Genomic DNA, 22,659 nt, shown 5'->3' with positions numbered 1-22,659 from the left:
TAATCTATAATCTATCTATCTGGAAACTCCTGCCTCCCTGTTTTATGATTATCTACAACAACAATTATTCAGAATAACATATGCACTGCAGAATAATCCCAGCTGGATTTAGAATCCAGTCATTTTTTGCCCTTCAGCAAGATCAGGGGCATCTTCCCCATAGAGGCAAGTGGTGTGCCGCACCAGGGCACCAAGTTCTGGAGGGCACCAGGGAAGAGGTGGAGGCCTCCTGGCATAAGCTCGCTGCCCTCACCCTCCTCTGCCATGCTGCACCAAAGCAGTGCCGCACCCGGAGCCTCCACCTGCCGTGGCCACCGTGGCACGGGCGCCAGGGAAGAGGTGGAGGCTGGGCGCAGTGCCTCCCAGCATCAGCTCACGGCCCTCACTTGCCTCGCTGAAGCAGCGCCACGTCCTGAGCCTCCACCTCTCCCCCAATGGAGGAGCCGCCCCCCAGCCATTGCCCGCCTCCTCCAGCCCTGCAAAGCTGCCGGCAGTGCCGTAAAAATGGGGTGTGTGGTGTGCTGGACGGATATTTGCACCATGGCACCAGATATACTTAAGATGGTCCTGAGCAAGATGGCACTTTCCCTAGAATTCCCTTTGAAGCTGCCCTTAAAATTTTAAACACTGATACAGTGCAATATGACTCTAATTAATCTTCTAACAATCAAAATTAGCATTTCTCCAGTTTCTATGTCCAATTGCTTATAAAGCCTTTATAATTGCTTTACCTGCAGATCCATTAGCAACTGATCAAGCCTGCTTTAGCCTCCATTATTATTTATTGTTTAGATAACTAATCAGAAGAAGAAGTGGCCTTGTTCTATGCCACTGTGAGTTGCAGCCTGGAGGGCCTACCCTTACATTGTCTTTTCACCTCACCATTACCATCTCTCTTATCTCAGCCAGATTCAGCAATCCATTAACCCTCCCTCCATAGCAAAGTATTCAATCATCTGCATTTAGAAGTTGCTTGCTGCTCATGTAGTGTTCAGGTTAATAAAGCTGAAGAATCTACAGCACGGTTTGTGTGGATCATAATCTCTTCTAACATCCTCTTCTCTGGGAATGTCATTGCCCTAATTGTTTAAAATGTCTTAAATTTTTTTAAATGCTTTTCAACTTGCATGGGTTTGTTTTGTTTTTTGTTTTGCTTTAATTAGGGGATGTAAAATATGTCTGGGAAAAGAGAGAGCGGGGGTGGGGACAGACCCAACCACAGTGGTTCTGGGTAAGGGGAGGTATGGTGTGAGGGTGAGGCAGGCCAGTATGGGGCACAGGGCACAGGCAGATGGTAACTGTGCCATGTGCTAGCTGTGCCTCCAACCTGGTGAATTATGATTGTCCTATCAGCCAGCCCTCGGGTCTGTGGCTTCTGTGGTTGCATGCCAAGTCAGCCTTGAATAAGACCACCCTCATCCACAGTTGTCTCATACTATAGTGTGACTAAATGGAACAGTGAGAGCAATTCAGACAAATTTCAGCATTTATTCACTGAAGCACACATGTCAATTGATTTGTCTCTGTGCTTGTCTAGGGCAGCTCCACACTATGTGACAAATGTGTGCTGTGTGCGCACACCAGAATTAGAACCAAAATTTATGTGAAACAGGTCGTAGTATGTGTCCTGTATTGTGGAGGGCCTTTAGAATGTGGTGTGGGCATGCAAAATGGTCAATACATGTGGTATGTGCTTTTCAACAAGCTAAGAACACGTGCAAGGGACGCAGGTGGCATTGTGGTGTAAACCACTGAGCCTTGGGCTTCCCGATCAGAAGGTTGGAGGTTCGAATCCCTGTGACGGGGTGAGCTCCCATTGTTCAGTCCCAGCTCCTGCCAACCTAGCAGTTTGAAAGCACTTCAAAGTGCAAGTAGATAAATAGGTACCACTCCAGCGGGAAGGTAAACGACATTTCCGTGTGCTGCTCTGGTTTCACCAGAAGCGGCTTAGTCATGCTGGCCACATGACCAGGAAAAACTGTCTGTGGACAAACGTCGGCTCCCTCGGCCAGTAAAGCGAGATGAGCGCTGCAACCCCATAGTCGTTCACAACTGGACTTAACTGTCAGGGGTCCTTTACCTTTAAGAACATGTGGAAGACTTGCGCAATCTCTTGTCCTGTGGCCCACATCACATCTGGTTGGCTACTTAACATTTGCTGAACTGTGGAGCTCATACCATTGTGATCCTGGAATTTTAAACACCCGTACACAAGCTTGAAGGCCCTAACTCCACCGGATTCTTCATGTATACACTTTTGCCTATACTCCAGTTGTTTCCTGCAGGAAGGATGAATTGGTGTACATAGAACAAACACATTTCTATCATTAAAGTGTCAATATTCCCCTACTGTAAACTTGATGACTGGCAACTGAATGTCTGGACTGTTGTAAACAGAATGGCTGGTATGATATGAGGTTATATGGAAATTCTGTGTTGCATCTCCAAGAGTGCATTTGCAGATGGGAGTAATCACTTGATATAGTCATTCAGTGATGAAGGCTTCAGTGTCCAATGGAAGAAGCCTTCACTCCCACTGGTTTTCATGTGAGGTGAGTACAGCAATGAGTACATCAGGAGTACACGAGGGCTGGTGTGCAGCAATAGTTATTGCATTGGTCTAGAATCAGAGAGACATTGGTTGAAATCCCCACTTGGTCATTAAGTACAAGAGGGGCAGGGAGCTTGGTAGAGTTTCTCTTTTTTTTTCAAGTAATTTTTTATTGTTTTCCTTACATGTTCTTTTCCAACAAACCATATTAATGCCATACATTCCCTTTGACTCTGCCGAGTCACGACTCCCCTCCCTCCCTGCAATTGGTATATTTGACCCCTTTCTATTGCGCACCTCATTCTCACAATAGTATTATTATACATTGAAGGTATTATGACAATCCTGCTAGTGTCTTGACCTCTTTCATCTCCTTTAAATATTCAATAAATTTACTCCAGTTATTTTGGTATCTTTGGTCTTCCTGGTCCCGGATGCTTCCTGACAATTTGGCAAGTTCTGCATATTCTGTCAACTTCACCTGCCACTCCTGGATGGTTGGTATGTCTTGCGTTTTCCATCTTTGGGCCAGGAGGGTTCTTGCGGCGGCCATAGCATACATGAACAGATTTTGGTCTCCCATTTTGATTTCCATTCCTATTAAACCTAATAGACACGCTTCCGGTGTTTTGGGGAAAGTATACCTAAATATTTTTTTTAAGTTCATTATAAATTGATTCCCAAAATTTTTTAACCTTGTCACAGGTCCACCACAAATGAAAATAATCCCCATCTACTTTTTTACATTTCCAACATTTTCTTTCTCTTTTTCTATACATTTTAGCTAACTTTACTGGTGTCAAGTGCCATCTATACATCATTTTTAACAAATTTTCCTTTAGAGCCATACATCCTGTAATCTCAAACCATCCTTACATAATCTTTTCCATGCTTCCAATTTGATGTTATGCCCAGGGAGCTTGGTACAGTTTCTCAGTTTCAGCCAAACCTACCTCACAGGGTTGTTGTCAGGATTAACTGTGGATGGGGAAAACCACATACACCACAATGAACACCTTGGAAGAAAGTTGAGCTATATTTGCAATTAAATAAACAAACAAACCAATGTGACTTTTTCAATTATCAAAGCCAAAACGACGCTTAACTTGGATAGGATCTTAAATTGTCATCTCTTTTCTTTCTTTCTTTCTGTCTGTCCTCAACCTCTTTTGGAGTTGTCTGTTTCATCTGACTCCAAAACGATCTAACAAACGCAAACATGTTTGTTTGTTCGGCGTGAATTATGCAGCCCTATGTTAATACAAAAAGAGGAAACGAAATCAACCAACTGCCTTTTAAGTTGAAAAAGAAGGCTCTGCCTTGAACAGACACCCAAACACAGCATGTGCTTAATGACAGAAGTCTGCTTTCCTCTTTAGGCACTTCTGTCAAATTATCTGAGTTTCCTTTTATTGTCATGCGCCAACATGAGGTGAAGCATCTGGAAATGGCTTTTCATAACCGATGCTATGAGATGATGTTAAATCAGTTGTCCTTTGAAAACAAGCAACTTTATAATTATAGAGCTTTCAAGAACATGGCTTTCTAAGGCTGTGTTCACACTAGAAAGGATCAGGCAAATGCACAAAGAATGTCTCAGTCTGTCAAATATCTACAGCCAGCCCAATGCCTCTCTTTTGGTGCTTCTGAGACGAGAAGAGCTATGAGCTAATCCCCTGTGTCCCTATTCTACAACTTCAAACAAGTGCAGAGCTAAAAGTTAATTTCATCTTGACCTGAATTAGAATAGACCTGACCACCTGGTGATTTGGGGCCTGTGTTTGAGGAGTATTTTGACCCATAGCCACCATTCCCCTCTTACTGAGTGGCAAACGGGTACATGTGAATATGAGTCCAAAGCTTGGCTGAACACATTTATGCCTCGTTTATGAAGGAATTCCTCTGGGTGGCTTTATGGGTTCTCCACACCCAATGATTTCCATGCACCATTTATGTGACTCATGAAAATGTTTGTAGTGAAATATGCATAGACTAGCAGACAAAACACTCATAGAATTAATAAACAAGAGTAGAAAAGTCTCATGAATGATTGAGACAAATAATCTGTTCTACAAGGAACACAGATTTGTAAACTGGTTTTCAAAAGGTAAAACATCCTTTTTAATATGGATGCGTTGAATTTTTAAAGCACTGGTGAAATATTTATTGTGTGACATTAAAAGAAATCCACAAATGTTTTTAGTGATGGGCAAAATATTCTTCAAAGAACATTGGCAAAGAGGAATATAGTTGGTTTAGCCCTTCAGTAGGTTTTTTCGGGGTTTTATATGCAGTTGGTGTACAATATGCTGAAAATGTTTTGTGTGTGTTTGCGTCAAATGTAGCTGCACAAGTGTCATGGAGTGTCTGTGGAATCACTGATAATTCAGTTGCATCCCCACTTTGTCTACACCATGGTGTGACCCTTCAGAGGCATTCACCAGGACAAGAAACCAATTGTGGTGCATGTTAAGGCAAAGTATGGACAAGCCTGTCATCAGTTTCTCCTTCCTAGCAGCTACTTCAGCCTTTAGTGACAGAATATAATTTGGACTTCAATCTGAATCGAGACACACTAAAAGCACATTACACAGTGCCATTCCCTGGGTTTTACAGAGATCTACAGTTAACTCTAGCTCCCTAATGAGGATTCGAACACCACACATTTCTTTGTAAACACATGTTTGCTACTGTGCATTTTGAAGTGTGCACTTTAAACAACTTAGAAAACTAGAAACAAACCAAAAATAAGTGTGCAGAGGTCTTGAGACTGCACAACCTTCATATTCAGGGAGCAATATACCTCCAATTAGCACATGGTAGGTTGGGCGTCTCCTGTGGAAAAATTAGGTGTGGTAGACATTTCAAAAATAATAACGCACAATAACCGGGACTGGCCCAAGATGTTTTACTGTTGAGAGAGAACATCAAATGATGTGACCCCAAAGTGAAGATTCATAGTATCCAAGGGTGGCCAAGTTATTTTGGCTCCTGGAGCAGAAAATCCCACAATTGCCTCTTCTTGGAAGCCAAAATTCAGTAATAATAATAATAATAATAATAATAATAATAATAATAATAACAATCAAATGCTCTGCCCTTTCATAACAACCAGAATTCAGCTGCTTGAACCAGTCGGCTCACTCTGTCTAATGGTAGGGCTGGCCCTTCATAATTTATAAATCTCCACATCTCATTTTAAACCATCAGACCGGCTACAGGAGGGTGAGTAGTTGTGTTAAAGGCAGCCCTCACCTTCTGTTTTCCTTGGAGAGGAGCTGGGTTTATTGGGCCTCAGCTATTTGTGCTGCCTTGGGGGTGGGTGGGTAACAACATTTTTTAGTTATACATTACAATCTTATTTATTGAAACATCTAATCATCCTGAAATGCCGTCTGTTGCCCCTGAAGCATTAAAAAAATGTTCACAATGCAAAGTAGGAAAACTGCAATTGTTAAGCGCAAACTTACAGCCAGCTGTCTGCGAAAAATGAATACAAACAGCAAAGCACTTTATTCTATTTTTAAATATTATTCTTTGAAAAAACATGAGCTTTGTACTTTCAAAAGTGAAGCTAAAAGTCACCTTCTCCAAACTTTGTAAAACAATTAGCTGGTTGGCTAGCCTACTGAAAAAAAAAGCCTTGCTAGGATATCTGAGAACTACTCAGGAGAGATAGAATTTCACTTTCTAGATGAAGCACAACCCTGTGTTTGATTAGAAACGGTTGGTTAGTTATTTGTGGGTTGAGACATCCATAGATTATTCAGTTCATTAGCTTGAAAACTTCTGAAAAGCTCCTGCCTCCTCTTTTCTATATCAATTACGTGGGACCTTTAGCACATATGTATGTGTGCGTTATGTCCTAGGGAGCTGGAGTATTGCCTGTCGGAATAGTCTGTACATGGAGCATCATTTGAAGACCGTTCAGAAATTAAACCTGCTGAGAATTCTGCTGCTCGGCTGTTGGCATGGCTTGTTATTTTGAGCCTGTGACTGTTTCTTTAATCTGTACTGGATCACAGAATGTTCTGAGCCCAATTCAAAGTGCTCATTGTTATTTTTTAAAGCTACATATTTTTTTTAAAGCTGCTTAATTCTACATCATTTCATCTATTAAGACCTTTTGGTGGGGCATATGCATAGCTCTCAACTTTTCCCTTTTCTTGTGAGGAATCCTATTCGGAATAAGGGAATTTCCCTTAAAAAAAGGGAAACATTGACAGCTATGGGCATATGCTGGTCTGCATCCCAGCACTGTCTGAGGTTTGCTCAAGTGAGTATGTGGGACAGAGCCTTGTTAGTGGTGGCACCTAAGCTCTGGAATTCCCACCCTTTATCTCAGGGGTGGGGAGCCTCAGGTCTGGGGCATCAAATGCAACTCCCTAGGCCTGTCTATCTGCCCCTTAGGACTCTCCCCAGGTCAAACCCCTCTCTATCCTGCTTCACATCCTACATTGACTGTTTTTGCCTGACTGGTAATGGGTTGTTGAATAATGAGTTGGGTGTGTGTGTGTTTAAAATAACTTTTGTGAAACCAGAAGCCTTTCTATTAGGAATTTTAGGTGCAGAAATACCAAAGGAGTTGAAAAGACTATTTACATATGCGATGGCAGTTGCGCGGATACTTTTGGCCCAGAGATTGGAAGGAAGACAAAGTCCCTACCAAAGAAGAACGGTTGATAAAGATGACGGACTATGCCAAAATGACAAAAATGACCAGGAAGATCAGAAATCAAGAAGACAACAAATTTAACAAAGAATGAGGGAAATTTATAAGTACAGTGGTACCTCAGCTTAAGTACTTAATTCGTTCCGGAGGTCCGTACTTAACCTGAAACTGTTCTTAACCTGAAGCACCACTTTAGCTAATGGGGCCTCCTGCTGCTGCCGCGCCACTGGAGCATGATTTCCATTCTCATCCTGAAGCAAAGTTCTTCAAAGCATTATTTCTGGGTTAGGGGAGTCTGTAACCTGAAGCGTATATAACCTGAAGCGTATGTAACCTGAGGTACCACTGTATGCTTGGAGAACACTGTAAGCAATTAAAAAGATTAGCAGGATTTTAACAACACTTGTAATGTAACAAGAATCATGTTAAGAATGAGATTTTAAGGGAAAATGAAGAACCCTATACGATGCAGTTGAAAAAGGTGGATGGGTGGAGGGAAGTACAAGGATTCAAGGAATCCTAGATGTTTATGATTATGATTTTTATTTGAATGTAAATGTTAATCATAAAATTGAATAAAAAAACCCTTTCCCCCTTTTTTTCTTTTAAAAAAGATAACAAGTCCTTGAACTTAGATAACGCTTCTTGGCTGCCTGGGTAGAGGCTAGAGAGTGGTATGAATCAGTGTAGAAACCAACTAACTATACAAAAGCAAAATTCATTCATTCTTCTATGAATCTTTGTCTCCATATGTCCTCACAGGCTTTCCCAGAGGGCAATGTGGCCTTTGGGCTGTAAACCTTTCCTCACTTTGCTTTATTCTGCTTCCTACTTACCTCCTGGGATGCGGATGGTGCTGTGGTCTAAACCACAGAGTCTAGGGCTTGCCGATCAGAAGATCGGCAGTTCGAATCCCCGTGACGGGGTGAGCTCCCATTGCTCGGTCCCAGCTCCTGCCAAGCCAGCTGTTCGAAAGCACGCCAGTGCAAGTAGATAAATAGGTACCGCTCCGGCGGGAAGGTAAACAGCGTTTCCATGTGCTGTTCTGCTTCACCAGAAGCGTCTTAGTCATGCTGGCCACAAGACCCGGAAGCTGTGTGGTGTAGTGGTTAAGAGCTGTAGTCTCATAATCTGGGGAACCGGGTTCGTGTCTCCGCTTCTCCACATCCAGCTGCTGGGTGACCTTGGGCCAGTCACACTTCTTTGAAGTCTCTCAGCCCCACTCACCTCACAGAGTGTTTGTTGTGGAGGAGGAAGGGAAAGGAGAATGTTAGCCGCTTTGAGACTCCTGAAGGGGAGTGAAAGGCGGAATATCAAATCCAAATTCTTCTTCTTCCTCTTCTTCTGTACGCCGGCTCCCTCGGCCAGTAAAGAGAGATGAGCGCCACAACCCCAGAGTTGTCTGCGACTGGACCTAACGGTCAGGGGTCCCTTTACCTTTACTTACCTCCTAGGCTTCAGAAATATTGTTAAATTTTTCTATCTTTTTTGTATATGATGCAAGATTTTTAAACTCAATTCTTTGGATTTTTAAAATTTGATTTAATTGTTGTTTTCTCATGATCTTGAACTGCATTGGGAGCACTGCATGCAAGACTCCCATATGCCCCCTAATTGTTTATTATTCCCTGTGTTATAATATGTTTTGTTATTTCTATGAAACTTTCTAAGTGTGATGGCCTGGGATTCCGATTCGGAGGATGAAACAGAGGAATCCCAGCCTGCACAGGAGTCCCCGCCTCCAGGGCCGGCTGAACTGGGGCAAGGCCTAGATGCTGAGGAGCCTGCACCTGTGGCAGTGCATCAGGAGCTGGCCCCAGGTGAAGCCCTTCTGGCCCCAGAGGGGCTTGATGACTCAGTGGCCACAGGTGGGCCTCCTCCAGGGCCCAGTAACCCTTCGGCCTCTCCTGATCTGCAGAGGCTTAGGGCAGAGAGGCGAAGGGAACTGGTTGCCCCCAGGAGGAGTGCTCGCCTTAAGGCCAGAGGAGGCGGGGCTCCTGGGGGTCGGGACCGCCCCTGACCTTGGAAGAGGATAAAAGCCCAGTCAGGCCGGCCCCAGGTTGCGGGAGCAACGTCGTTGTTGGCTACGGACCTTCCTGTGTTCTTGATCCCTGCTCGGCCTCCTGTTCCTGACTATCCGGTACGCCTGTCCCCTGCTCGGCTTCCTGTTCCTGACTATCCACTACTCCTGTTCCCTGCTCGGCCTCCTGTTCCCGACCATCCGGCGTTCCTGTTACCTGCTCAGCCTTCTGTTCCAGCGTTCCTGTTCCCCGCCCGGCTCTCTGCATCGGATCTCGCCCCTCTTCGTGTGGACTCTGCTACACTCACGGTACCTTACCCCCGTGACCAGCACAGTTTGCTCCCGCCGCACCCGCACTCCCCCTTCGTAGGGGTGCGTTCAGGAAGAGCCAGAGGCCATGGCCGACCAAGCGGCTACACTGTTGGCAATAGCCCAGGAGAACCAGGCTTTGAGGCACACCGTGCAGCAGCTCAGTAACACGATTACGGCACTGCAGCAGCGTTTGGACGCCCTACCGGCTCCTGGGGCCGACGCCCCAGCTTCTGGCAAGTACCCAGTGGCCTTGCCTGAGAAATTTGATGGGGCCCCGGCCAGCTTTCCCATGTTCCTTGCCCAGGCCAAGCTGTATATTCAGGGACGCGCCCGGAATTTCCCTGACGACCGCACCAAGGTGCATTTCTTGATTAGTTTGTTAAAGGACCAGGCGGCCAAGTGGGCGTTGCCGCTGCTCAGGCAGGACTCCCCCTTGCTGACAGACTACGGGGGGTTTTGCAATCTGTTGGAGGCCGCGTTCGGCAACCCCCAGAAGGGGAGTCAAGCCAACCGGGCGATTCGGCGGTTGAGGCAGGGCAAGACCACGGTGGCCGCATACACCACAGAATTCCGGCTGCTGGCACAGGACTTGACCTGGAACGACTCGGCTCTCCGGGACCAGTATCTCGAGGGGCTTTCAGATGAGATACTGGACCAGCTGGCCACAATGGAACGCCCCACCACGCTAGACACCCTTATTCAATGGAGCCTACAGATTGACGATCGGCTAGAGGACCGGCGTCAGGCTCGGGACCGCCGGCACCTCCAGTTCTTGGCTCCAGTGTCTACCAGCAGTCCCACGGGCCCAGCTAAGTCATTGGAGGAACCTAAGCAGCTTGGGGCAGTGCGGCCACGCCTCTTCCCCGCAGAGAAGTTGCGGCGTCGGGAGGGGAATCTATGTCTCTATTGTGGCGGAAGCGGACATTATGCAAGGTCCTGTCCTGAGAAACGCCAGCCGCAGGGAAACCATCAAACCCCAGTAGCTGATGGCCCTGGCTACCTGGGGTCCCAAACAGCACAGAAAGGGGCCGCACCAATTGAATTACAACACCTTATGGTTCCGGTACATCTATACCCTCCAGGAGGGCCATGGATTCTTACCCATGCGCTGGTGGATTCGGGCGCAACCCGCTCTTATATGGACGCTGCTTTTGCTGCCCAGCATCGGGTGCCACTTCGGAACAAGCCAGAACCGGTGCAGGTGGAGGCAATCGACGGACGGCCCCTGCGCTCGGGTGCCGTCACTCAGGAGACCCAGCCCCTGGTCCTGTGCCTCCAGCAGCACCGTGAGATGCGAACTCTGGATATTGCCTCCATGCCCCGGTTCCCCCTGGTGCTTGGGATGGACTGGCTGGAGGCTCACAATGTGCGGATTGACTGGGTCAAACGGACTGTACACTTCCCAGACCCCAGTTCTCCTGCTGAGACTGAGATGCTAGCAGCTGCACCCACTGAGGAGGTGGCTGCAACGCTCCCCGCTGAATACCAGGAATATCACGACGTGTTTGAGGAACGGGGGGCAGACCAGCTGCCGCCACATCGGTCCTTTGACTGTGGCATAGACCTCCAGCCCGGAGCGCCTCTACCGGTGAGTCGCTTATACTCGTTAACAGAGCCAGAGCGCGAGGCTTTACAGGACTTCTTGCGCAAGAACCTGGAGTGTGGGTTCATTAGGCCTTCTACCTCGCCCACTGCTGCGCCAGTGCTCTTTGTTAAAAAGAAATGTGGGGAGCTCCGCCTTTGCCATGATTACTGGGCCCTGAACAAAATTACCATCCCGGACCGGTACCCCTTGCCCCTTATTTCGGAGTTACTGGAGCGGGTGCAAGGGGCACAGGTGTTCACCAAGCTAGACCTCCGGGGTGCCTACAATTTGATTCGGATCCGCGCCGGGGATGAGTGGAAGACCGCATTTGGGACCCGGTACGGACAGTTCGAATACCTGGTTATGCCCTTTGGTTTGTGCAACGCGCCTGCTGTGTTCCAACGGTACATCAACCACGTGTTCCAGGACTTGCTAGACAAGTACGTGGTGGTGTACTTGGATGACATTCTGGTTTACTCCCGTGACCCGGCGTGCCACGAAGGCCATGTCCGGACTGTGCTGCAGCGCTTGCGTGAACATCGTCTGTATGCAAAGCTCAGCAAGTGCGAGTTTCATCAGCGGTCAGTGGACTTCCTGGGTCACCGACTCTCACCAGGTGGGGTGCAGATGGATCCTGGGAAGGTGGCAGCGGTTCGAGAATGGGCGGCACCTCGGAACCGCAAGGACCTACAGCGTTTCCTGGGGTTCGCCAACTATTACCGGACCTTCATTGCGGACTATGCTCACCGCACCACCCCGTTGACCCGACTACTGCGCCCCAAGACGCAGTTTTCCTGGGACAAGGAGGCGGAGGAGGCGTTTCAAGGGTTGAAGGCCTGTTTCCAGAGAGCGCCAATCTTGCAACATCCGGATCCTTCTCGACCCTTTGTGGTAGAGACTGACGCCTCCAGTACGGCTCTCGGTGCCATCTTGTCTCAGCAGCACGGACCGGAAGCGCCACTTTTACCCTGCGCCTTCTATTCCCGCCAGCTCCTCCCAGCGGAGCGTAACTATACCGTGTGGGAGCGGGAACTACTGGCCATCAAGGTGGCCTTTGAGGTTTGGCACCATCATCTTGAAGGAGCACGACACCCAGTGGAGGTGAGAACCGACCACTGGAACCTGGAATACCTCCAGACCACCCGCAAGCTGAACCAAAGGCAGATCCGGTGGGCGCTGTTCTTTTCCCGGTTCCAGTTCCGGATCCGCTACATCCCTAGCTCCCAAAACCAGAAGGCGGATGCCCTGTCCCGGAAACCCGAGGACAACGTAGACACGGTTCAGCAAGCAGCACCCACCACGATCCTACCACCAGCTGCATTCCTGGCCACCCAGGAGGTTGAGCCACTGCAGGCTCGGGTGCGGGAACAGCAGCGGGTCGACGCTTGGGCCCAGGAATGGCTCCGGGAACTGGCCGAAGGATCATGCCCTCAGTATCCAGGGCTGGTCTCACATCAGGGTCTTCTGCTGCACCACGGGCGCCTGTACATCCCATCAGGGCCGCTGCGGGCTGAGATTCTCCGGATGACCCATGATGCACCAGCGGCGGGGCACTTTGGGTGGTATCGGACCACCCATCTGGTAAGCCGTGAGTTTTGGTGGCCCCGTTTGAAGGCCGACATGGCTCACTACGTCGCTGGTTGTGACGTCTGCAGGCGGGCCAAGGGGCCTACCGGGCGACCCCCCGGCCTTCTTCAGCCGTTGCCAGTTCCACCACGTCCTTGGCACACAGTCTCTTTGGACTTTGTAGTGGAGTTACCCCCGTCTCGTGGCTGCACCTGCCTTCTAGTTTTCTCCGACCACTTCACGAAGATGGTGCACTGTGCCCCCTGCCCATCCGTACCCTCAGCTAAGGAAACCGCGCAGCTGTACCTTCAGCATGTCTTCCGCCTGCATGGCCTACCTGAGCGCGTAGTGTCCGACCGTGGCGTTCAGTTCACGTCCCGGTTTTGGCGTGCTTTGCACCAAGCCCTCGGGACAGAGGTCTGTCTCTCATCTGCTTACCACCCACAGACTGATGGCCAGACGGAACGGGCGAACGCGGTGCTGGAACAGTACCTCCGGTGTTACTGCAGCTACCAGCAGGACGACTGGGTCGACCACCTAGCATTGGCGGAGTTCGCTTATAACAATGCGGTGAATGCGTCCACCCAGCAGACCCCGTTCCAAGCCAGTTATGGTTTTCATCCACGGTTGTTTCCGGATGTGCTGCCGGCATCTGCGGTCCCTGCAGTGACAGAGTGGCTTCAGGAGCTCCAGTCCCAGCAACAGCTGTTGATGGAGCAGCTGCGCCAGGCCAAGGAGGCGTACAAGGTCCAGGCCGACCGCCACCGCCAGGTGGGGCCGGAACTTCACGTCGGAGACCTGGTGTGGCTTTCCACTCGCCACCTCCACCCTTCTCGACCTTCACGGAAGCTGGACGCCCGGTTCACCGGCCCGTTCCCTATCGTGAACCAGGTCTCGCCTGTGGCATTCCGTCTCCGGTTGCCAGCACACCTGAAGGTTCACCCGGTATTCCACAGGTCCCTTCTGAGTCCGGTGGCCCCACCCGACGAGTTCCACCCGAACCGTCCCCAACCGCAGCCAGTTTTGGTGCAGGGAGAGCCTGAGTACAAGGTGGAACGCATTCTGGACTCCCGATACCGCAGGGAAAGGCTGCAGTATCTCATTGACTGGAAGGGGTATGGGCCAGAGGACCGATCCTGGGAACCAGCGGCCAACGTCCACGCGCCTGTCTGCATCCGAGAGTTTCATGCGGCGTACCCCAGCAAGCCGGGTCCGGACCCTCAAGTGAGGGGGGGCCTGGGAGGGGGGATGGTGTGATGGCCTGGGATTCCGATTCGGAGGATGAAACAGAGGAATCCCAGCCTGCACAGGAGTCCCCGCCTCCAGGGCCGGCTGAACTGGGGCAAGGCCTAGATGCTGAGGAGCCTGCACCTGTGGCAGTGCATCAGGAGCTGGCCCCAGGTGAAGCCCTTCTGGCCCCAGAGGGGCTTGATGACTCAGTGGCCACAGGTGGGCCTCCTCCAGGGCCCAGTAACCCTTCGGCCTCTCCTGATCTGCAGAGGCTTAGGGCAGAGAGGCGAAGGGAACTGGTTGCCCCCAGGAGGAGTGCTCGCCTTAAGGCCAGTGGAGGCGGGGCTCCTGGGGGTCGGGACCGCCCCTGACCTTGGAAGAGGATAAAAGCCCAGTCAGGCCGGCCCCAGGTTGCGGGAGCAACGTCGTTGTTGGCTACGGACCTTCCTGTGTTCTTGATCCCTGCTCGGCCTCCTGTTCCTGACTATCCGGTACGCCTGTCCCCTGCTCGGCTTCCTGTTCCTGACTATCCACTACTCCTGTTCCCTGCTCGGCCTCCTGTTCCCGACCATCCGGCGTTCCTGTTACCTGCTCAGCCTTCTGTTCCAGCGTTCCTGTTCCCCGCCCGGCTCTCTGCATCAGACCTCGCCCCTCTTCGTGTGGACTCTGCTACACTCACGGTACCTTACCCCCGGGACCAGCACACTAAGCTTGGGGAAAGTAGGGCAAGTTAATTGTCATGAAGATTGTACAAGTAGCTGTCTCATTTGCCATAGCAGAGATGTGGAACAGCTGACATCCATATCAGGACCTCTTTCTCTCTCAAACTCAGATGGTTCATTTCCATTACAAACTGAGAACCTTAAGATACAAATGGGCACTATGGCAAATATTAAGCTATCACAAGGAATAGCAGCTCTATGTCTCCTTTGTTCGTTAATTTCTGGAGATACTCAGCATATCACATGATGCCGTGGCATTAGCAGGTAAAGGTAAAGGTACCCCTGACTGTTAAGTCTGTGACGACTCTGGGGTTATGCGCTCATCTCGCTCTATGGGCCGAGGGAGCTGGTGTTTGTCCGCAGACAGCTTCTGGGTCATGTGGCCAGCATGACTAAGTCGCTTCTGGTGAAACCAGAGCAGCACACAGAAATGCCCTTTACCTTCCCGCCGGAGTGGTATCTATTTATCTACTTGCACTTGATGTGCTTTTGAACTGCTAGGTGGGCAGGAGCTGGGACCAAGCAGTGGGAGCTCACCCAATCACAGGGATTTGAACCGCTGACCTTCTGACCGCAAGCCCAAGAGGCTCAGCGGTTTAGACCACATAGCATTAAGAGTGTTCAAATCTCTACTTTACTTTCATTGGCTGCTACATGCCAAGATGGAGCCCATACATCTAGCGATGGAGAAGCAGCTCTATAAAAAAATCTGGTTTAGTGTCAACTCATACCTGCTCTTCTCTATAGCTCCATTTCAATGTAGCCATGCACAAAGTATTTTTTGGAAATGAATCAATACACAGAATTTGTATTCTGAGTTCTTTCCCTGAAATACTACATTTTAAGTGAGGTTTTATAAGATCCAGAATGAAAAGAAAAGAAAAGGATTCCTTGAAGCTTGACCTATGCCAGATTATAAAGAAAATACCCAAATAATCATTGACCCTTTATTATTCTCTAAATCACCTGTCCCTTGACTGAAATAATTTTCTTTCAGAAAAAAGAATTATCATTCAAGCCCTCCTACTTTCTATACTGTTTATTCTGAACAATCCAAGAGTAGGTGGTCTACATAATACAGTTTCTTAGGCTTTCTGAATGAAATTGGAATTGGAATTGATGTACTTTATGCCTCATTTTATAAGACAGGAAGAATGCAGGACATTTTCTTTCTGACTCTAATAATGTCTAGCAAATCTTCCTCAGCATGATATGTGTGTGTATGTGCTCATGCATAAAATGTGCTGTGTCTCTGCTTACTGGTGCTTTGAATATGCCTCACAAATAGGTGACTGACATGTTCTATGATTTCAGATTTTAAAGGAAGGCAACCCTTTATTACCACTACATATAGGCTGGAGTGAGTGATCAGTAGAGAAGCTGTGCTCTCAGAAATAACTCCAGAGAAATGGTTGTTGCTTCAACCACATTATATATTCAAAGAACTCTGTGCTGGCAAACTATTGGGTACAGTGCACTGCTCTGATTCAGAAATGACCCACCAAACATGAGCTAATCTGACTCGAATACATATGGTTGGGGCCCAATGTAGTTCATTTTAAGGCTGGGCCCTTCCTGAACTCTAGAACAGGCTTCCTCAACCTCGGCCCTCCAGATGTTTTTGGCCTACAACTCCCATGATCCCTAGCTAGCAGGACCAGTGGTCAGGGATGATGGGAATTGTAGTCTCAAAACATCTGGAGGGCCGAGGTCGAGGAAGCCTGCTCTAGAACTTTCGGTTTTCCCAGTGATGCCACAGATAACTGCCAGTTTGCATTTCTTAGTACAGAAAGTATTGATCTGATGTGTAGAGATCTTTCCTATTCTGATTAGTTCAAGCGGGTTCTAGAAGGTTTCTTTGTGAAAGGTTTTCTTTCCTTGTGAAAGAAAAGGAGGAAGGTTTTTGTTTGGGTTATTTCTGCTGGGAAGCTGAGTACAGCTAGTTTCAACTGATTTTGTTGTTCTTTCTGTCAAGATCATACTGATTATAATAGTAAGACCAGGAGGAGCCCGGGTCGCACTCACTTTCTCTTTTATCTCTCTTTGTTCTGGTGTTCTGTTCTGTGCGCTTAGTGTTAAGGTTTAGTTTTCTTATAAGTTTTGAAAGTTTTATTGTAAGTGCTGCAACTGGATTTTTATGGACTGTGCCAATCCTGAATGTTTTGGATATGTGACCATTCTGCTCATTTGCTTTCAGTGGCAAGTAAAAGCTCTGCTGGATGAAGTACAATTGCCTCTGGTCTATTTTTGGGGAATTCTGCTGTGTGTTTTTCCCTCCTCCGGCAATGGGGAGAATGCTCAAAGTCCTAATAAGGCATAACATTTGTAGGGTCAATATCCTGGCCAGTGGGACTTCTGGGAATTATTTGGTCCTGCTTTTTACTGAATGGCTGGTCCATTCTCATTGTCTAGCTGTGTTTGTGGTTTGGCACCCGTCCCAGTTAAGTTATGAGGCTGGAAGTTTTGCCCAAAATTGAATTGACTTCTGAAGCTAAAACAGCTGAAATTTAAATGCTTTGATTTATCTAAGTTATGGAAGACAACTGATGCTATTTAAGCATTCTTTCAAAGTTTTTGATAACGGCACCTAATATAGCCTATATTAAATTAGAAAAGAAATGTGTGGATTTTAGTTCCAAACACCCTTCAAATACTTAAAATGGGGGGGCATACATTTTCAGTAATATAATAACTTTGCAATGATAGTAGGACTGACAGTCATAAAATAAATTGAAAGTTAATGTTTTAAGGACAAATTAATCAAAAGGATGACTGAAATAAAGCCTATTAAAACATGCTAAATACTCAGATGCATCTTTAGTTGTTTTTTAATTTGCAAAAAAACAAAAAAAATGTATTTTAACCACTTTTGCTTAATCGCTCAGACAGTGGACTCCATTTTATAATCTATTGTAGCATGTGAAAATAAAACTATTAGGAAACCAATTGATATGATCAACAGGAAACTTTAAAATGGTTGTTACAGAGCAAGAAGCATTCTATGTTTGAGAATGTGAATTTTATAATATGCTGTATCTTCATGTTTGAATACTCCCACAGTTTAATTATCCTGTGTTCAGCTGTGAGCTAGCTCAGCTAGAGCAGTGTTTCCCAACCTTTTTTGGGCAAAGGCACACTTGTTTCATGAAAAAAATCTCGAGGCACACCACCATTACAGCCCCGTGACGTCAGCGCGCAGCATCACGCCGGGAGGGACGCACGAAAGTGTAAGTTTCAATTTTTCCCCTCCCCCTTGCCTTCCTTCTGTGCCAACTGCCAAAAAGCCAAGAAAAAAGCCAAGACTTTAGGGCAGCAGGTCGACACGGAAGAAGCTCCTACCTAAGGACAGGTGCGACGGCCGTGTCCTCTTCTGCCACACTTGGCAGCCCTGCCTCACGGTCGTGACTCCCACCCTGATTTCTCCCCGCAGGTCGAGCGGCACAGGCAGCCCAATGTGTCCAGCCCAGCCACAAGCCCCGCTTCCCCACTCTAGATCCTGAATGTGACCAAGTGCTCTGGACTCCCGAGCAGGGTGGGAAAGAGGACTCGCATCTGGTAGCCTCCGGGCTCCTCACCTGCTCGAGGGATGGCATTGCAGGCAAGCTGCTGGCCGTCACCATCGCCGCCCCCTCATGCGAGTGGACCTGCCCAGAGTGGTGGGCCGGGGGAGGCTCGCTCTCTGTGGGGATGTGGCCCACACGCGTGGCCCCGCTTCCTCCTGCCCAGGGCTGAGCTCCTTACCCGCGATCTCGGTCTCGCGCATGTGGATCCCACTTATTCCGAAGCTCGCGCCACTAGCCGGGGCTCTCACACCGTGCCAGGGCGAGGCGGCGCGGCCCACTGACATCATCGCGGCTCGCCGCCGCCCTCGACTTCCCTGTTCCCTCCCCTCCCTCGGGTCGCCGTGGTTACCGAGGACTGCAAGCTGCTCGGGCGAGCGTGGGGCATTAAGTGGGAGAAGGAAAATTAAAATTAAAACTCGCCTGAAGGCCGCCTCTCCGGATATCAAGCTATCTTTCGAATTTTTTAATTTTTCCCGTGGCACACCAGGCAACATCTCGCGGCACACTGGTGTGCCGCGGAACAGTGGTTGAAAAACACTGAGCTAGAGTATGGGATTCCAAAAGTGAATGGTGAAGCATCTTTGGTTGCGAGTGGGGAAAGATTTATTTGTTTCAGCCGGAAAGAAATTTTAATACTATGATCCACAGTTCTGCGCATGTGCACATTCATACCATTGAAAAGAACCAATCTTTGCATGCATAGGGATGTTCATGAAACGAACAGGAAAGCTAGGGACAGTATTTAATGAATGGTGTAACTAGGGATGTTGCCAAGTTCACCCGAGCCCTGCTAAGGAACAAGCATAAGTGAAGTCACTATCAAACGTGGCCCTTTATAAAGCTCCCAGATTCTTTTCTGACTCAGATATTGGCACACCACCACCAAAGGGATCCATCTGCACACAATCTACCTTATGATTTTGCCTCTTTGTCTTCCACCTACCATTTTGCCAAGATGGCTGTGGGTATTTTTTCTGATCCTTCAGACTGGAAAAATTACCAAAACATGAGCACTGCAGAAGAGATTCAGAGAGCTAATTCATCTTTAGGGGAAGCGTAATGAGCAGGAGGGTGGGACGCGGGTGGCGCTGTGGGCTAAAGCCTCAACGCCTAGGGCTTGCCGATCGAAAGGTCGGCGGTTCGAATCCCCGCGGCGGGGTGCGCTCCCGCTGTTCGGTCCCAGCGCCTGCCCACCTAGCAGTTCGAAAGCACCTCCGGGTGCAAGTAGATAAATAGGTACCGCTTACCAGCGGGAAGGTAAACGGCGTTCCGTGTGCGGCTCTGGCTCGCCAGAGCAGCGATGTCACGCTGGCCACGTGACCCGGAAGTGTCCCCGGACAGCGCTGGCCCCCGGCCAATAAATGTGAGATGGGCGCACAAACCCCACAGTCTGTCAAGACTGGCCCGTTCGGGCAGGGGTACCTTTACCTTTTTTTAATGAGCAGGAGAGCACTGTATACACATTGAAGTGCCAGAATTTGGAATAGACAGACAGATCTTAATTCTTTGTGTTAGGAAAAGTTACTTCACTTTAGCCAGCCCTGTGTGGCTATCTCTATGCTATCTCTATGCCTGAATTTTTTTTCTGTAATAACATGCTTGACCTTAAATCACTGTGTGTGGTTTATTGTTGTTGCTGCTATCTTACAATTGCCAGGCAAATGTGGATTTATTTATTTTTTTTAAAAAAATTGTTTAGGCTGTGAGTCTTTCAGGTTAACCTTAACAAGCTAACTGGAAAAGTTGTCTCCTCTGCAGGGGTCTCTGAGTGTCTGAGAAGTTAAGCCTTCTGTCTTGGAGACGGAAGAGGAAATAAAATGAATCTAAGGGTCAAATGAATGCACTCCACATTCTTCAACATAATCACTTATGACCTTGAATGACCATGCAGTGCTCAAATGACATTTGTGGTCTTGTGCATGCTCTATTTAAAACCTAGAAGCAGAGAAAATTATCATGGGCACTGACCACTTTTATCAACCTAGCATGCTCCTGAGTCACACTTTCTTAGAGTAAAGCAGACGTACTTTGTATTCATTATTTATATCTTATTGATTTATTTATTTTTTTAAAAAAACATCTTCCTATGGTTAAGTGCTTACTACTTCTTTCCTTCCCTCAAGCAATTGAAAGCAAATTAAAAGAGGTAATGGAACTTAGGCTGGAGTGTACTCCTTTGTACTAAATAATATATTTGGAGACAGGGTGATGTTTGCTTCCTCTCTCTCTCTCGTGTGTGTGTGTTCCTAATATTTAGGTAGGATCTTTCACTTTCATTTATCTGGGATGTGGAGATTATAAACCTTTCTTCAGATATACCAAAACTTTTTAAAAAAATTAATTTAGATTAAAAAGTACAAAATAACAAGTGTACAGAGTAAGACACACAAAAAAGAACAAAAAAGAACATGTAGAAAACAAAAGAGAAAAAAGATAATTAGTACAGTACAAAAAATGGGGTGGGGACCTTGTTATTATAGTTAACCAGACCTTAATTTAATATGGCATTTATACAAAAACTTAAAATCAGGGGACCTTTTGGCCTTGCTTGCTTATGAGAGAGTGAGTTACTATTTTATGGCTTTTCGTTGATAGATAGATAGATTTTTTAAAGAAAAAAAGAAAAAAAATCACATTTGCAACTACCAATAGGTGTCCTGAATCAAGCAAGAAATATCCCTACTTCATTTGTGAAACGAACCAGGGGGGTGGAGGCTAGTTACTTGTAGTCAGTGCTTTTTTCTGGGGGTACGTGGGGGTACACATACCCCTAAACATTTTGTGAATCTAAGTTTGGCCTCATGGAGGGGCAGTATTTCAATATGAGTAGGAAAATGGGAGTACCCCTAAACATTTTTTTTAAAAGGAAAAAAGCACTGCTTGAGGTGCAAGATGTTTCAAAACCAAGCCAATTGTACCATAGAGAAATATGTGCAGTATACTACAGTCGTACCTTGGAAGTTGAACGGAATCCATTCTGGAAGTCCATCTGACTTCCAAAACATTTGGAAACCAGAGTGTGGCTTCTGATGGGCTGCAGGAAGCTCCTGCAGCCAACCGGAAGCCGCAGAAGTTCCGTCGGATGTTCAGCTTCCAAAAATAGTTTGTAAACCAAAACAGTTACTTCTGGGTTTGTGGCATTCGGGAGCCAAAATGTTCAAGAACTAAGCTGTTCGAAAACCAAGGTACGACTAATTGTTTTTGAGAACCATCCTTACACTAAGCACAGTAGGAAACCAATTAGCATTTCAACGGGGAATGTTGAAAAGTAACAGCCCAATACTAAGTGTAATTCCAAAATTGTCAACAATTTGAAGTGAAAACAATACGAGCCTATGCTATCCTGTGAACTAACATGTGACTGAACCATTTAGAAAGCCATTGGCCTTAACTAAAACCAATGGCTACTAGCCACAACAGCCATGTTGGACGCAGTATGCCTCTGAAGACAACTTGCTGGAAATCTTAGATGTAGAGAATGCTGCTGCACCCCAGTTCTGCTTGCAGTTTCCCGATGGACACCCGGTTGTTCACTGTGAAAACAGGAAGCTGGACCAGAAGGACTTCTGTGCTTATCCATCAATTATATGCCTGTTTCCATGGCTGAATATCTTGAGTAAGCAATGCCATTTTTCAGTGATGGGATCATGGGAATTGTAGCCCCAAACATCTGGAGGGCCAGAGTTTGCCTATGCCTGATGTGGAAATATTGAATGATCTCCAACACATGCTGAAATAACCTAACTCCACTGATTTCCGTGGAAGTTTTGCACATCACAGGTAAACTGAACAAAATATATTTGGAAGAAAGTTAACGCAGGATAGATTTAGTCAGTGTTCTTTTTTCTTAAAAAAATGTTTAGGGGTACTCTCATTTTGACTCAAGAAAATCACTGGGAAAGGAAATGAAGCCGCTATCGGAAGTGGTAACAACGAAGCTGACCAATCAGCGTGCTAGCTTCCAACTCCTACTTCACACATTAAACGCTCGCTTCTGTCTGAGACTCAGGAAACACCGTGACAGGAAATGAGGCCTAATGATTCACCGTCCTAGAGAAGATTTTTTTTTTTTTTAGTTTCTTCTTCCGTTATAGATTCACAAAATGTTTAGGGGTATGCGTACCCCTGTGTCCCCCCCCCCCCGAAAAAAAGCACTGGCTTTAGTCTTTAATCAGAATGAGGGAATCTACCTTTTTTCCTCTGTTTCATAACTGTTTCCAAGATTACCTTTTCCAAACTCTCAACTCCCATCTGTTGTAGACCTGGGGTGAATTTCTTTTAAGCTTCATGAAATATGCATCAGCATACATGTTCCTTCAATGTGTGCTTTATCAGTTAGACGTGCATGCTTCCTGTAAGATTTCCTGCTGGTTTCTTCAGAAGAATGACAGAGGGATTCTGCACTGAGGATTTTGTACACTTCTTTGTTTTATGCAGT

This window comes from Podarcis vaucheri (genome assembly GCF_965113315.1).
Source record: "Podarcis vaucheri genome assembly, chromosome: 9".
NCBI classification, from domain to species: domain Eukaryota; kingdom Metazoa; phylum Chordata; class Lepidosauria; order Squamata; family Lacertidae; genus Podarcis; species Podarcis vaucheri.
The sequence above is the reverse complement of the archived record's forward strand: the minus strand, read 5'-3'. Positions refer to the sequence as shown.